Raw genomic sequence first — 7,209 nt, forward strand, 5'->3', positions numbered from 1 at the left:
CTCCTTTTCGCCTCTTTTCTGGGCGTATTATTCTTCTTTTTCTTCTTTTTTTTCGTCTAATGCATACCCCATCAGTGCAGCAATGCTTAGTCAATACCGCCAGCAGATGGAGACACTGGGGGATAATTTTCTAAGGATTTATACTGATTTTTCCTGTCTGAATTTGTCGCACAGAAAGTTGCAGGCCAAATATGTGTGACATTTCTGCGACTTTAGCTTCTAGAGCATTTTTACAACATTATACATAGGTGCTGAATACATAAAAAGCGACTGTTCAGCGACAGACAAGTCGCATCGGCTGAAAGTAGGCCAGAATGTCAGTCCATGTTGGAGCAGGTTTAGATACAGTCTAAAGTATAGATCTCAAAGTCTGTGCACAGAATTTAGCAAGGGCCTCGCACCTTCTGATGCATCAGGTAGGTGCACAATAGCATAGCCTAACCCTCTGTACTTTGGTCTATATTGATGCGGGACATAGACAGCCAGCTGATGACCAATCCATTAGTGCAATGGATGGCTGGAAGCATTTGTCTTTGCCTTTGCAATACCACAGAAGCAATGCATGGTCAATGTACAGCAATGACACACCTGTGTGAACAGCCAGGAGACCCCCCCCCCCCCCCATGTTATGTTACATAGTTACATAGTTAGTACGGTCGAAAAAAGACATATGTCCATCAAGTTCAACCAGGGAATTAAGGGGTAGGGGTGTGGCGCGATATTGGGGAAGGGATGAGATTTTATATTTCTTCATAAGCATTAATCTTATTTTGTCAATTAGGAACATTCAGCACCCACCCGCTATCAAGGCAGCTGCCTATCATGTCATGCCCTACCTGCACAGGTGTGCTGGCTACTCAAATGATCCAATTAAGGAGGCCATTTAGTCAGCAGCAGCAGAAGTCCTGTGCCTGGACGCTCCAACAGCGGCCAGACACAAGCAGAAGCAGCAGAAGCAGCAGCAGCAGCACCACCTTTTGTTTTTTGGCTGCAGCAGCAGCAAGGCCCACAGGGCTGGCTAGCTGGCTAGCCAGCAAGCAGGTAGCAATGAAAGTAGGAATCTTTCTTTTTAACCCTGTAAGGGGGTGGTGCACTGTACCCGAAGATACTGCCATATCGGGTCAATGCATAGGGCGACGGAAGCAAGCTTCGAAATCGGCCCCCGTTCTCAAAAATCCATTTAATATATGGTCCCCAGATAGGGGACGTATCAGATATTAAACTGATAAGAACAGATTTTTTGATTGAAAGAGCTTTATTTTCCGTTCAGTCATTACAAGTCGTACAATAAATTACAGTCACACAAAGCATGATAGTACAATACACAGCAAAGGTTCCCTAAGCTATACATCGCACACCATGCTACTCTAACATTCAGCTCAATCCTGCAATAGAAAAGCACAAGAGATCAAACAAAAACCAAATAATACAATCTGTGATCGGGGTAGGGGTGTGGGCGACTATGTGGGGGTAGGGAGGGGGCGGATCACAGGGCCAAACTGTTGGGCTGTATCTTCAGGGAGACATGGGAGAAGGAGAGGGGTCTTCACTCCTCTTCTTCCTCATCAACGGCCGAGCTGTCCAAGATGGAATAGTCTCTAAGCAGGTTCTTGATGAACCTGCGGCAGTCCCGGACGGACATGTTTTCCCTGTTGATCACGAGGCGGTTCCTGGCAAGCCACACTGCATCCTTAAAACAGTTCATAAGGCGCCAGGCCTCCTGGATGGCCTCCACGTCGTGGGTCCCAGGGAACAGGCCGTAAAGCACCGAATGGTACGATAGGCAGCTCCTGGGCACTGAGTCTCTGAGTTCCTGTTCTAGGGCGTCCAACAGACCCTGTGCAAAGGGGCACTGCCAAAACACGTGGAAAGAGGTTTCCTCCACGTAGGGGCAACGGGGGCAGTACCGGGTCTTGCACAGGTTGCGGGCATGCATGAATGACCTGAGAGAGAGACCTCCCATGACGGCCATCCACGACAAGTCCTTGTGTCCATTGGTAAGCCGCTTTGAGGCCACATTGTTCCAAACTGTCTCTGCAGTGGCTGCGGGGAGTCCCGGAACCAGCTCGGTCGAGTCCTTAGCTCGGATGAGCTTGTGGATTGTCTTTGGCTTCCATAGGTCTGGTTTCAGTCCTTCCAGCTGGTGCTCCCTCACAAACCGGACAACATCCCCATAGAACCAGGGAGTGTTCCAGTTGTAAGGGATGGAGCTGTCCCACTTGTCCCAGCCCAGCTGTCTCCAGAGGGGCATGAGAAGCAAGCGAGACATGGACCTGCCCGCTGAGCCAGTCTTTTCTACAAGAGTCCGCTGCACCGTGACGCATGCAAAGGAGGCCCTCAGCAGAGCGGGGATGTCGGGTATTCCCTTCCCACCCTTGCGGGGTTCCTTGTACATCACGGTCCTCTTGACTCTGTCCATTTTGCCCCAGACGAAGCCAAACACTGTCCGGGTGATGGCCTTGCAAACGGTGGTATGGGGAGGCCAGGCCTGTGCGGTATATTGGAGCACAGGCAAAACTTCACTCCGCAGGACAAGTGCCTTGCCTTCCATCGTGAGCTTTCTGGAGCTCCACAGTCCGATCTTCGAGTTTATCCTTCCTAGTCGGTCTTGCCAAGACTTAAGGGCCGCTCCTTCCTTCCCGAACCAGACTCCAAGAATTTGAATGAAGTCCGGCTTAATAGTAAAGGGGAAGGGGGCGGAAGAAGCCAGGTGCCATTCCCCGAAGAGCATGGCCTCCGACTTCCCGCAGTTGACTTTTGCCCCCGAAGCTCTGCCGAAGTCCTCGCAGGTCTGGACGAGTGCAGTCACCGAACGCTGGTCAGCGCAGAAGACGGTCACGTCGTCCATGTAGAGCGAGCACTTGACCTCGTGGCGATCTGGTCCTGGTGCGGTGATCCCTCTGATCTCTCCATTCTGCCGGATAGTCTCAGCGAAGAGCTCTATAACACAAACAAAAAGGAGAGGTGAAAGAGGGCAGCCTTGTCTAACCCCTGAAAGAATAGGAAAGGGGTCAGTCTTCCAGCCGTTCACCAACACCGTGCTGTAAATGTCAAAATACATAACGTTAACAAAAGAGCAAAACATCTTCCCCAGACCCAGCCTGCGCAAAACCTTGTCCATGAATGCGTGGGAGACACGGTCGAACGCCTTCTCCTGATCTAAGCTGACCAGGGCGGCGCGGCCCCCGCGGTCCTGGATGTAATGGACCGTGTCTCTCACAAGGGCAAGGCTGTCGGCAATCCTGCGGCCAGGAATGCTGCAGGTCTGGTCCGGATGGACGATCTGCCCCATGACAGGTTTCAGCCTGTTGGCCAGCACCTTGGCGAGGATCTTGTAGTCCACGTTCAGGAGAGAGATGGGACGCCAGTTTTTCAGGTCACATCTCTCCCCCTTCCGCTTATACAAGATCGTGATCATCCCTTCCCTCAACGACGGAGGCATTCTGCCCCCCACCACCATCTCCTCGTACACCTCCAACAGGTCCGGACAGATCAGGTCACCCAGCGCTACGTAGAGCTCGGCCGGGAGACCGTCACTGCCCGGGGTCCTGCCGGGCTTAAAGGATTTAGCGGCAGAGAGCAGCTCCCCCACCGTCAAGGGATCGTCCATAGCCGCCGCACCTGCGGGATCAACAACGTTAGTGACACCTGACAGGAACCTCTCGGCGGCTTCGGGGTCGGATGACTTGGGGGCGTAGAGGTTGCTGTAGAAGTCGTGGACGACCCCCATCACTTCCTCCTTGCCGCTCCTCATGTGTCCGGTCTCATCTCGTAGCTCAGTCAGGGGCGTGTGGCCGGCATGGAGCTTCCTGAAAAAGAAAGAGTTACATTTCTCACCCTTCTCCAGGTTCTCCACCTTGGAACGAAAGACGATTCGCTTGGATTCCTCCTCAAAGTGCCTTTTCAAGCTCTTTTTGGTCTCCTCCAGCTCCTCCCTGACGTCCCAGCCACACTGGAGCAGGTCCTGCAGGGACCGCAGCTCGCGCTGCAGTTTCCTCAAGTCCCACTTCTTCGCACACGCCTGTTGTCTGCCTTTTGCCTGAAAGAAACAACGGAATTCGACTTTAACATATTCCCACCAATCGCTGATGCACTTGAACAGACATTTGTCATTTCGCCATACAAGGTACGCATCCCTAAGTTCCTCCATGACCTCCCTCTGCTCCAACAGGGCACAATTCAACTTCCAGGAGCCCGGGCCAGGTGGGAATCCATGGCCCAGAGTCCCCCGGAATCGAATGGCCCTGTGGTCAGAGAAGAAGCAGGGGACCATAGAGTACGACACCTTTCTGACTGCTCTCGAAGTGAAGATGAAGTCTATCCGAGAACGGAGCGAGCCATCGGGGCGGCTCCACGTATAGTTTACGGAGCCGTTCCCGACGGACCCGACAACGTCCTGCAAGGATGCCTCCGTCACCATCTCAATCAGCAGTTTAGACGTCACGTCCAGGTTGGCGGATGTGCCAGAACTGCGCCCGTCCACCTCAATGGGGCAGTTGAAGTCACCACCCAACACTACTGCCCTAGTGGTGGCGAGTTCAGCCCGCAGGGCCTGGAGAACCTCCAGTCGGACATCCCTCTCAGGGGAGGCGTACACGTTGATGAGCCGCACGGGCTCACCCGCCCAGGAACCGTCTGCGACAAGAAGTCTGCCACAGACGAGCTCCCGGACGGAATCAAGTGCAAAGTTACCTCCCCTGATCAGGATGGCCACCCCCGCAGACCTATTGTCGCCCCCACCAGACCAGTAGGAAGGGCCGTGAGGCCACTGCCTGGCCAGATGGTTGTAAGACCTAGAAGCAGACAAAGCACATTCTTGCAACATGTAAACATCACACCTCTGGGAATCTAAGAACGTAAGAACAGTCTGAAATCTAAACCAAGCTCTAATACTCCTCACATTAATGCAGAAGATGTTGAGATCAGCCATGGGAATAAAAAGAGAGGTTAGTTCTGATACTAGTTACCAGTCTGGTCGGACGGGTCCTCTTCTCTGGCGCCTGTCGGCTCCTGTGGCTTCTCGTAGCGCCCTTCCAAGAACTCGTCGTAGACCGTGTTGGACGGAGTGTCCAGGATTTTCTTAACCTCTGGGTCCTGCAGCAGCTCTTCCATAGATTGAGCTTGGACTGGCTCTGCTTGGACCTGCTCCACTTGGGCCTGCTCCATCACCTCCTCTCCTTCTGAAGCTTCAAGGCTCTCGCAGACCTGCTCCATCTCCTCCTCCTCATCTGAAGCTTGAGGGGTCTCGCAGGTCTCGATTATCTTTCTTTTGTGGGACTCTTCTGATACGTTGTCCCTTCCTTTCCTCTTCCTCTGTATGGTACCTGGGGGAGGAAGCACAGGAAAGTCCTCCGAAGGGCGGGCACCAGCAGCTGGAGGGGGGGTTAGGTGCTGCTGGGCCAGGAGAGAAAGGAGGCTGGGTGGGGCGGGGGGCAGGAGAGAGTGCCCGGGCAGGGGAGGACGGGGCAGGGGTGGGCCGGGCAGGGGAGGACGGGGCAGGGGTGGGCCGGGCAGGGGAGGACGGGGCAGGGGTGGGCCGGGGTGGGGTACGGGGGGCAGGGGTGGGCCGGGGTGGGGTACGGGGGGCAGGGGTGGGGCGGGATGGGGCAGGAGGGGCGGGGGTGGGACGGGATGGGGCAGGAGGGGCAGGGGTGGGACGGGATGGGGCAGGAGGGGCAGGGGTGGGACGGGATGGGGCAGGGGTGGGACGGGATGGGGCAGGGGTGGGGCGGGATGGGGCAGGAGATGGGGCGGGAGGGGCAGGGGATGGGGCGGGAGGGGCAGGGGAGGGGCGGGACGGGGCAGGGGTGGTGGCTTTCGCCTTCTTACCCTCCTTGGTCGGCTTGGCCATCCGTGGTGTTGGCTCCGGAGCTGGGGCTGGCTTCGGTGCTCTCGCTGCCACAGATGCCCATGTTCTCTCCCTCTGGGGGCAGTCCTTGTAGCTGTGGGCTGCCAGTCCGCAGAGGTTGCAGGTCTTGCTCTTGGGGCAGTCCTTGGTCGTGTGACCTGTCACACGGCAATACCTGCAGGCATCCTCCGTACAGTCCTTGCCCTCGTGGCCCATCTTGCCACATCTCCTGCAGGTCTGCGGCATGTCCGGGTAGAAGATAAGTCCTGTGGAGTTGCCCAAGGAAAATGTCGTTGGCAGGTGCTGTAGTCCGTCTGGAGAAGCAGGGTTCTTGTTGAGTCTGACGACCACAGACCACTTGCAGGTCCAGTATCCGAGTGAGTTCAGGATGCGGGTGGGCTCCCTCACCACGGTGCAGAAGCGTTTCAGGAAGGTCGAGATGTCCGTGCCTGGGGTGTGTGGGTTCCGCATTGAGACCGTCACCCGCCTCTCCTCTCTTTGAATAAGGCAGTTGCCCACAAAGCGAGAGAAAGGGGATTCGGGACTCGCCGCTTTCACCACCTCCCAGTATCTTCTACAGGTCCCAATGGTGGCAAAGGTGATGTAGAAGATTCCCGAAAAGAAGGTTGCTATTCCCAGGGTGTCAGCCGTGGGGAAGCCTTGATCCGCCAGCATCTTCTTGCAGAACACGTCGTGGGACATGTCCGGCACCCTTCCGTCCACGGGCTTGAGCTTCAAGGCAACAGTCTGCCTCATCCAGGGCTCCAGGGTTGGAGCTTCCAGGTTAGGAATTCTGCCGCCCTTCTGCCTTGCCGTGGTGGAGGTTGAAGCTTGCTGTGGTTGGGGCTGGACCTCCAGGCCTTGCCCTGCAGCCTCCTGGGTGGACTTGCTGGTTGAGGCCATGGCTTCTTCCAGCAGGCTCTTTTCCGCTTCCTTGCTTGCTTGTGGAGAGAGGCTTCGCAAAGTCTTCTTTCCCGGGTGGGAGGAGCTATGCAGATCCGGTCCCGGTGGGAGGAGCTATGCAAATCCTTCTCCAGAGGCAGCGAGTTTCTTCGAAAAGATTCTGCGCCGCCTTCCTCTTCGCCGCTGTTCCGGAATTCACCGCCGATTCCCTTCTTCCAGGTTCTTCGTCGGCTTCTTCCGGAGCTGCAGTCTTCAAGATCTTCTCCTTCTTCAGATGTTCCGAGGCAGGCAGGAGACGATCTTCAGGTGGTATGCTCTAGAGAAATGCGGTTCTAATAAGAACGAAAAGTACTGCAATCGTACTACGCAAAATCTCTACCACAATGCTTGGAGTTCTTCAGACCGTAGCGATCATGGTATCTCCCCTGCCAGGTTTTTTTTTTTTTTTCTAAAGCCGA

At 55.3% G+C, this 7,209-nt stretch overlaps 1 pseudogene; it reads right to left on the reverse strand.

The window, feature by feature from the left end:
- Positions 1–1,083: 1,083 nt before the first annotated feature.
- LOC130335735 (U2 spliceosomal RNA) lies at positions 1,084–1,257 on the reverse strand (annotated as a pseudogene).
- Between the last annotated feature and the right edge of the window lie 5,952 nt (positions 1,258–7,209).

The sequence above is a fragment of the Hyla sarda genome, unplaced genomic scaffold (assembly GCF_029499605.1).
Source record: "Hyla sarda isolate aHylSar1 unplaced genomic scaffold, aHylSar1.hap1 scaffold_456, whole genome shotgun sequence".
NCBI lineage: Eukaryota > Metazoa > Chordata > Amphibia > Anura > Hylidae > Hyla > Hyla sarda.